Source organism: Pituophis catenifer, unplaced genomic scaffold (assembly GCF_029215685.1).
Source record: "Pituophis catenifer annectens isolate HBS135680 unplaced genomic scaffold, rPitCat1.0.hap2 SCAF_10, whole genome shotgun sequence".
Classification (NCBI taxonomy): domain Eukaryota; kingdom Metazoa; phylum Chordata; class Lepidosauria; order Squamata; family Colubridae; genus Pituophis; species Pituophis catenifer.
Genome location: NW_027256890.1, coordinates 25,398,176 through 25,408,038, shown reverse-complemented (window position 1 = coordinate 25,408,038; position 9,863 = coordinate 25,398,176).

Here is a 9,863-nt window from a genome sequence, read left to right as displayed (position 1 = left end):
CCCCTCTCCCCCTTTTCCCCACCCCGCCTTCTGGAACCTGCTAGAATGCTCCCGCCCCGCCCCCGAGGCCCGATTGGCTCCCGCCTCCGCACGCCGCCCCGCCCCCTCCGGCTGGTTGGTGGGAGACTTAAAAAAAAAAAAAGAGGGGCGGACCTTCCCTCTCCAGCCTTTCTCCCGTCCCCCCGACCCCCTCTTGCGACGCGCGGATTGGTTCGCCGCCTCGGCCCGCCCTCAAAGTCATTGGCTACGCGCCTTTTGACAGGCTTGTGGAGAAAGGGAGGGGGCGGGGTTTTGGGGAAAAGTCCGCGCTGGCTTTCTATTGGGACGGGGTTCCTAACGTCATCAGAGCTCCTGACCAATAGCTAGATGCCTTGATTATTTTTTTTTTGTTTCCTTCCCCCCCCCCCCCCCGACTTCTCCTTCCCTTCGATGATTCTCATTGGCTTTTCGGATTTCTAGCCTGTCTCGCCGCTTTAAATGGCTTTTTAACGAGTGACGTCATTTCCGCTTTTTCCTTTTTAATTGGGAAAGCCGGAAGTGGGTTTTTTTTTTTTGCCCCTGTCCTCTAGTTTGGGAAGTTTTGATTTATTCCACTGTAGTCCTGACATTTTTTTTTCTCCGTGTTTTTATTTTTTTTGCCCCCGCCCCCAAGAAAGTGCTGTGTAAAACACTTTCTCTCCTTATAGTTTTTTTTTTCCAAATTTGCATGCATCTGGTAACAGTAACAGAGTTGGAAGGGACCTTGGAGGTCATCTAGTCCAACCCCCTTTCTCTCCTTACAGTCTTTTTTTTCAAATTGCATATGTAAATTTGCATACATCTGGTAACAGTAACAGAGTGGGAAGGGACCTTGGAGGTCATCTAGTCCAGCCCCCTGCTCACACAGGAGACGTGTACTAGGGATTCGAACCGCTGAACTGCCGACCTTTCTGATTGACAAACTCAGGGTCTTAGCCCCTGAGCCACCTAGCCAAGGTTGTATACGTGTAATATCACAAAATATGTAACAATTTCACCGATAGCTGCAACACGTAACTACAAAAAATCGAATGCTTTCCTGGTTTTTCCCAAAACGACTCTCCTCTAATGGGTGGGACTACAACTCCCATGCCCCCCAACTATTCTCCTACATTCTTGGATTATAGGAACTGAAGTCCACCCCTTTTGGACTTCTACTGCTTTGAGAACAATTTTTTTTTTTAAATGCAATTTTTGATTTTTGAAAAGGGAACTACCTGATTCCACATCATTTTATTTTGAGATGCTTTTGAGGGTGGTCGTTTTAAAAGAGCAGGTTGTACAATGGGAAAGATGACTTAAAACCATATAAGGTAGTTCATATGCAGAATGCGGCCGCGCGGGGGATTATGGGAGCGACTGGGCGCTCCCATGTGACTCCTCTCCTGCGCGAGCTGCATTGGCTTCCGGTGGACTTCCGGGTGCGCTTCAAGGTGTTGGTGATCACCTTTAAAGCGCTCCATGGCTTAGGGCCAGGGTACTTACAGGACCGCCTTCTGCCACCAATAGCCTCCCACCGGCCAGTTCGCTCCCACAGAGAGGGCCTCCTCAGGGTGCCGTCGGCTAGACAATGCCGGCTGGCGACCCCCAGGAGGAGAGCCTTCTCTGTGGTGGCACCTACCCTTTGGAACAATCTACCCCCAGAGATACGAGTGATCTCCGACCTCCGGACCTTTCGTCAGGCCCTAAAAACTCATCTCTTTCAGTTAGCCGGTCTCTCTTGATTTTATGATTTTATGGTTGGTTTTAAATTTTGATATGGATTTTAAACTGATAAATTTTAAACTATGGGCCAAATTTAATTATTTTAAATCTATTTTTAATCGTATTTATGTATAAATGTTTTTATTTTGGCTGTTCACCACCCTGAGTCCGAAAGGAGAAGGGCGGTATAGAAATTCGAATAATAAATAAATAAATAAATAACCGTGGTGTCAAATGCGCAGAAAAAGCTGATTGCAAGAAGAGTTAAAGCCTGGGTGTTAATTTCATAACTGGGCTTTTATGTGTATATATATATATATATATATATATATAGTATGTATGTAGTATGTATGTATTTCTCTTTAGCCATACAATACACATAAAGAAATGTGTAAAGAAATACACATAAAGCGTACGAAAAGGAAAGAAAACAAACATATATATATATATATATATATATATATGTAGGTCTTTGGTTATTTGGGTCTTCTCCCACGTAAAATTGGAAGTGTCTTGGCGACGTTTCGACGAAGTCTCATTCGTCATCTTCAGGCTGGTGTTCTCGGCTTCGTGCTTCCAGGAGCAATGTGAGATCGCAGCTGTCTCTTCCTTTTAACTTCCTTTTCCTTTTAAAAGGAAGAGACAGCTGCGATCTCACATTGCTCCTGGAAGCACGAAGCCGAGAACACCAGCCTGAAGATGACGAATGAGACTTCGTCGAAACGTCGCCAAGACACTTCCAATTCTACGTGGGAGAAGACCCGAATAACCAAAGACCTACATACAAACACCCGCGAAAACCTGAGAAAACATATATATATATATATATATATATATATATATGTATAAGTATATGTATATGTATACATCCATATTATGTGTGAACAGGTTAGATCTGAACGTCATTCATATTGATCCAATTTACTACAATATTAGTGTTCTTTTTCACATTCATCGAATTTAAATAATTCTCTTTATATTATTTAAATATATATAAACAAAAGCCTAACATCTATAAGCCTTTAATCTTTCTATTATTCTTTTATTCCATAGAAAAACAAATTTCCCCTATCTAATTTATTTCTGCTTCTCCAACTTACAATCAAGCTACCTTAATATTTAGAAAGCGATTATTTCTAACCGTCATCTCTTGCCCTCAATAGTGCTTCGATTCTTATCCGTTTTTTTTACTCGTTTCCCACACTCCTCCTCTTTATTTCTAACTTCATCTCTCTCTTTCTTATTTAATCCAAACATTTCTCCCAATACATTCTTATATTGCCACTCCTCCCACATGTCTGTTCATTTGCTGATTTGTCTCTTTTTATTTTCTTCAATTTTTGTTCCTTTATAAGCTGATTTGTCAGTCCTATTTTTTTGCTCCAGTCCTTGATTTATTTGTTGATTTGGCCAATTCCTCTGTTTTTGCTGCTCCTTTTGCTTGTCATTCATCTGGGCTTTTAATTTGCACACTTCATTGGGTCATTTTGACAATTTGCATATGCGTAATTGGGTTTCCAAGACTTGGGATATATAATAATGTCTAGTAAAATAATTGAGTAGCAAATTAAATCTTCATTGGCATGGTTTCAGTTTCACTCTGCTTCTCTGAGGATGAATGTCTTAAGTCAGGGATGAGAAACCTGCCATTCTCCAGATAAAAATAAACTACAGCTCCCAGCCAGCTCATCAATCACAATGGAGGCTGGGTTGTAGCTCAACCATAATGGGAAAGTTACGGACTCATCCTTCCTAAATGAAGTCCTGTAAACTTGGATTATAACTTGGCACACTCATCATTGGATCCGGATTTATTTGGAAATAAATGTAAATAAAGAGTACAGGGAGTCCTCGACTTATAACCACAATGGGGAACATCATTTCTGTTGCTAAGCATGGCAACTGTTTAGTGAGTCTTGCTTGATTTTTTGCCCCTTTTTTTTTGCCATTCAGCGAATCCCTGCGGTTGCTAAATGAATCACACGGTTGTAAAGCAGATCCGACTTTGCTATACTTTGCTCATAAATATATGTTGGTTGCCAAGCGCCCAAATTTTGATCACGTGACTATTGGGGGATGCTCATCAGAGGTGGGTTCCAGCAGGTTCTGACCAGTTCTGGAGAACCGGTAGAGGAAATTTTGAGTAGTTCGGAGAACCGGTAGTAAAAAATTCTGACTGGCCCCACCCCCATCTATTCTCTGCCTCCCAAGTCCCAGCTGATTGGGAGGAAATGGGGATTTTGCAGTATCCTTCCCCTGGCACGCTCACCAAGCCACACCCACCAAGCCATGCCACGCCCACCAAGCCACACCCACAGAACTGGTAGTAAAATATTTTTGAAACCTACCACTGATGCTCATCAATTAATGTAGAAAGGCTGGAAAAACAACAGGAAGCTGAAAAGATTTAAATTAAATTAAAATCCTTTTATTTTCGAATATCTTTTGAATCTTCTTTTCATATAGCACATTGCAGTTTATTTGTGGGGTGGGGGGGTTAGAAATCAACACTGGCCAAGATGCTGTTGCTCTGAGCATCGTATATAAAGAGAGAAAGCAGCAAGATTAATTTTTCAGCTATAATTAGAAGCTTGCCTTCCGTCAACATCCTTTCTAAAATTAGCTGCTGGTGACGCTGCCAACAAATGGCAACTCAGCCCATGAGGGAATAGGCAATCCTATACCTCTTTTCTCAGCATTATTTTGGAGCAGGATTTTATTTATTTTATTTTCTATTCTATTCTGAATCCTATTCTGTTCTGTTCTATTTCCTATTTCCTATTATTTTCTATTCTATTCAGAATGCTATTCTATTCTTTTCTACTTTCTACTTTCTATTCTATTCAAAATCCTATTCTAGTCTAGTCTAGTCTAGTCTAGTCCAGTCCAGTTGTCGTCCATTTCATTCCATTCCATTCCATTCCATTCTATTCCTACTTCTACTTCTACTTCTACTTCTACTTCTACTTCTACTTCTACTTCTACTTCTACTTCTATACTCTATTCTATTCTGAATCCTATTCCATTCCATTCCAAAATTTTATTCTATTCTATTCTATTCCTACTTCTGTACTCTATACTCTATACTCTATACTCTATATTCTATTCTATTCTATTCTATTCTATTCTATTCTATTCTATTCTATTCTATTCTATTCTATTCTATTCTATTCTGAATCCTATTCCATTCCATTCCAAAATTCTATTCTATTCTATTCTATTGCTACTTCTATATTCTATATTCTATTCTGAATCCTATTCCATTCCATTCCAAAATTCTATTCTATTCTATTCTATTCTGTTCTGTTCTGTTCTGTTCTGTTCTGTTCTGTTCTATTCTATTCTATTCTATTCTGAATCTTATTCCATTCCATTCCAAAATTTTATTCTATTCTATTCTATTGCTACTTCTATATTCTATTCTATTCTATTCTGAATCCTATTCCATTCCATTCCAAAATTTTATTCTATTCTATTCTATTCCTACTTCTATACTCTATACTCTATACTCTATACTCTATTCTATTCTATTCTATTCTATTCTATTCTATTCTATTCTATTCTATTCTATTCTATTCTATTCTGAATCCTATTTGTTGCAATATTTTTAGGATCAGACTCAATAAAGATAATAGAAGTTAGAGATTTAAATATATTTCTCTTTAATCATAATAGGCATTCTATATTCGCTGAATATTCAAGATAGAAGCGAGGAAAATGGGGAGGATGGCTCCTTATATATACAAGGGGTGGAGCCAGGAATGGGAGTGGTAAATTATGAATACATTAAAGTCCAAAGAATAAGTTAACCCCTGATGTTCCATATATACATTATTTACACATTAGAGAATAAGGCATTTACATCTGACAAATCCCCCTCTAAATGCCGGTTCGTTATACAACACCAGTTACATTCAGATTCAGGACAATATAATACATATAATTTAGAAGTTAAATATTTGTGTTGTTTAGAAGGTAAGGGTTTTGTTAATATATCAGCTAATTGTTCAGAAGTATCACAATGTATTGCTTTGATGAATCCGTCTTGAGATAGTTGTCTCACGTGCTTAAATTTTATATCAATATGCCTGGACCTTTGTCCAATTGCATCGGATCTAGATATTTCAATGGCCGCTTTATTGTCTTCATGCATAATAAATGGTAAAGTAGGTTTCTTCCAAACATCTGTGATCAAATCATTGAACCATACAAGGTTATTTGCAGCTTTAGACAAGCAAACATATTCCGCTTCTGTGGTAGAAGTGGCTACCAGTTCTTGTTTACCAGTATACCAGTAAACTGGACAATCGTTCAATAGAAAAACATAACCAGAGGTACTCTTTCTGCATGATGTATCACCAGCCCAATCTGCATCAGCATAACAAGTAATTTTTGGTTCTTTGTCATTATTTGGTTCCAATATTAAACAAAAATCTAATGTACTTTTCAGATATCTTAAAATTCTTTTGACAGCTTCCCAATGATACAAGGTTGGTTTGCTAACATATCTTGACAATAAATTGAGAGGTAATGCAATATCTGGCCTAGTCCAATTAGATATATAAAGGAGTGAACCTATAACTGATCTGTAAAATGTGTTGTCTTTAAACTCAGGGGAAGATTCATCAGTGTTTCTAAGAAAATCAGTTTGCATAGGTGTGTCACATGTTTTGGCATTATTTAAGTTACATTTGTTTAGGAGTTCAATGATTTTATCTTTCTGAGTAAGTTTGAATCCCCTTTTAGTTTTGTTAATTTGTACACCAAGGTATTTATTCACTCTACCTAGTGATTTCAATGAGAAATGTTCGTTTAACTTATTTACAAAGATTTCCCTGCTCTCTTTATGCTTTCCAATATATAAAATATCATCCACATAAATTAATACAAATTCAATATGGTCATTACTCTTTTTTACAAAGAAACAGTTATCAGCAGTGGTGGCGTTAAAATCCATGGTCTTAAGTACTTTTACCAAACAATCGTACCATCTTTTGCCAGATTGCTTCAATCCGTACAGACTCTTATTTAATAACCAAATTTCGTTCTTATTAGTGTATTGACTGTGTGGTGCTCTTACATATATTTCCTTATCTAATTTTGCGTGTAAGTATGCAGTCTGTATGTCATATTGAAACACGTCCAGATTGAGTGCAGATGCTACTACAAGAGCTGTTTTGACACTCTCTGTTCTCACTGTTGGTGAATAAGTGTCAGTATAGTCTTCTGGATATTTTTGTGCATAACCTTGTGCAACTAGTCTGGCCTTGTATAAGGTATTACCTCCTTCTAAATTCTTAATTTTATAAATCCACCTGGTACCTATAATTGTTTTATCCTTAGGTGCGATCGCAGGTGTGAATACATTTAATCCTTGTAAACTTTCCATCTCTTTTTCCATAGCTAGTTCCCATTTTTCTCTTTCTTCACGGGGAAGTTTCAATACTTCCTCATATGTATTAGGTGTTATTTGTTCTCCATCCATATGCATTATGTAATCTTTGTATTTATTTGGTATTTGGTTTCTATTGTTTCTAATATTTCTTTCAGGTTTGCTATGGTTGTCGTGCAAATATCTGGCTTCCTTTTTTGTTAATGTGTCTGTCTTTATTTTATGCTGACTATTTGTCCAAGTTTTGGTTTTGTTCTTACTTTTGTTAATATTTTGATTTTCTGTTGTTCCTTCCTCGCAAGATATATTATCTTTGCTTTTATTAGGAAATATTTCATTAAGGTGCAATTTAGACCAATTGGCCTGCTCATGGAACACAGCTGTTCTGGATACTATAAATTTGTTATTATTATCAATGAATCTGTACCCTTTGGTTCCAGTTTCGTATCCCATGAATCTTAATCTCCTGGATACGTTTTCTCCCTTTCTCCTCAATTGTTTAGGTATGTGTACGTCTGCAGTAACTCCAAATATGTGCATGTGTGCTAATTTGGGTTTTCTATTGTACATCACCTCATATGGTGTCTTATTCACAATACTGGACCATGTTCTATTTTGAGTGTAATTTGAATAATGTAAGGCTTCTGACCAAAATTGTTTGCCTAAACCAGCATCCTCTAATGTGCATCTAATCATGGTTTGTAGTGTGGAATTCTTTCTCTCTGCAATCCCATTTTGAAATGCAGAAAATGGATTGGACGTGAAATGTAGCATCCCTCTATCCTTTAACCATTGGGAGAATTCTTTAGACATGAATTCACATCCCCTATCTGTCATAATTTGTTTTATTCTGATATTATGCTGTGTTTCTATGCGTTTGTAGAATTCCTTAAATTTCTGAAAGGTTTCATCCTTGTGCTTTAATGTGTAAACAAAACCATAGCGACTGTAATCATCCACTATTGTTAGGAAGTAACGTTTTCTATAGGTAATTGATGGAGTTAATGGACCAACTAAGTCCATATGTACCAAATCAAAAATATTGTTAGTTGATCTGTTAGATTTTTTTGGTCTGGGACTGGTTTTTAGTTTGGTGGATTTACATACTGGGCATTCCAAATAATTTTCACAATTTTTTATTTTGACACCTTCTGCGTGTTCAGTCATTTTTTGTACTACGGGAAAGCTTGCATGTCCTAACTTCCTATGTAAGATGTGAGCACACTCATCATGAATTGGCTTACCTATTTTTGGTTTCTTCTCATTGTGTGTATTTTTGTTATCATGAGTTATTTTACATTCATCATTGTCACTGTTACTGACATTTTCACCATCTGCTTCAATACAATCTTCCATATTTGAATCAATGTTATGTAACCATCTTTCTTTGGTTATCAGATAGGGTAGACCCCCTTTTATCATCACAGTACCTACATTTGTTTTGTTCTTTTCTATAGTTGCTTTCCCCTTTGAGAAAACTATATTGATGTCAGATTCTCTGCTTAGTTTTATAGCACTCAGTATGTTGTGAGGTATTTCTGGGATTAATAATACCCCCTCTATTTTCCCTAAACCAGGCAAGGTCACATTTCCTCTGCCTAATACTTGAACCTTTTCTTGATTAGCTACCTTTATCACAAACTTATCTTCTGTAAATGAAGATAATATACTTTTGTTGTTAGTGGTGTGATTTGTTGCACCAGAATCAATAAGCCAATTATTGTTCTCATCTTGTTGTGTTCTGGTGCTGTCTTGTTTATTTAGCCCATTTAGTGACCCAGATTTTCTCTCTTTTGAATTTTCTCTACCCCCTCTACTTTCTCTGTAATTTGGTGGACTTCTATATTTGTGTCTATCTGTGGAAGATTGTCTGTAATTGTATTTGCTCCTATATTCTGGCCTATGTCTCTCCCTTGGGACTTTGGGACAGTCTCTTCTACTGTGTTCCCTGGATCCACAATTGTGGCATCTAAAGGCCTCATTATATTTATCTTGAAAGACTACTTTCCTAAAAGATTTGTGTTCTGTTTGGTTACTGGAACGATTTTTTCTTGAATTGTCTTCTGCTATCAATTTGTTAGATAGACTTTCTATTGATAAATATCCCAAATTAATGGTATCTAAGTGTGACATAAAGCTATCCCATGATGGATCAAGTGAATTGATAATAACACTTTTCATTGTTTGATCTGAAATTACTTCCCCCCTCAATTGCAGCTCAGCTCTTATTTTGTTTAGATTTATCAAATGCTCACTTATAGAAACCCCTGGTTTCACTCTAGAAGAAAAGAAATCCTTAGACATTCTTGTGGTTGTGGCTACGCTATCGCTGTGAAATAGATTAAACATGCATTGAATTATTTCTGATACAGTTAGGTTTGGTTTGATGCTATGATACATTGCAGGAGACACGCTAGAAATTATTATGAAAAATGCTCTATGATGTAAACAATCTATTTTTAAAGTCCAAGGTCTTCTTGGAGGACTAGTTATAAAGAATAGTAAATTTTCTTTCATGAAAATAACCTGAAGCTGTTGGTACCACTCTTGTAAATTAATGCCATCAACTCTAAGTTTTGGGAAGTCACTGGGTAAGTTCCCCACATTATTTTGTCCATTACTTACAACCTGAGGCAGTCCGTGGTCTCTCAAGTGCAGGAAATTACAGAACGGCATTGGGATGCTTGTAACGAGTCTGCGCGGTTCTCTGGCCAGTTCAAGTCTTTCGGGGCCGTCTACGTAGTTTTGC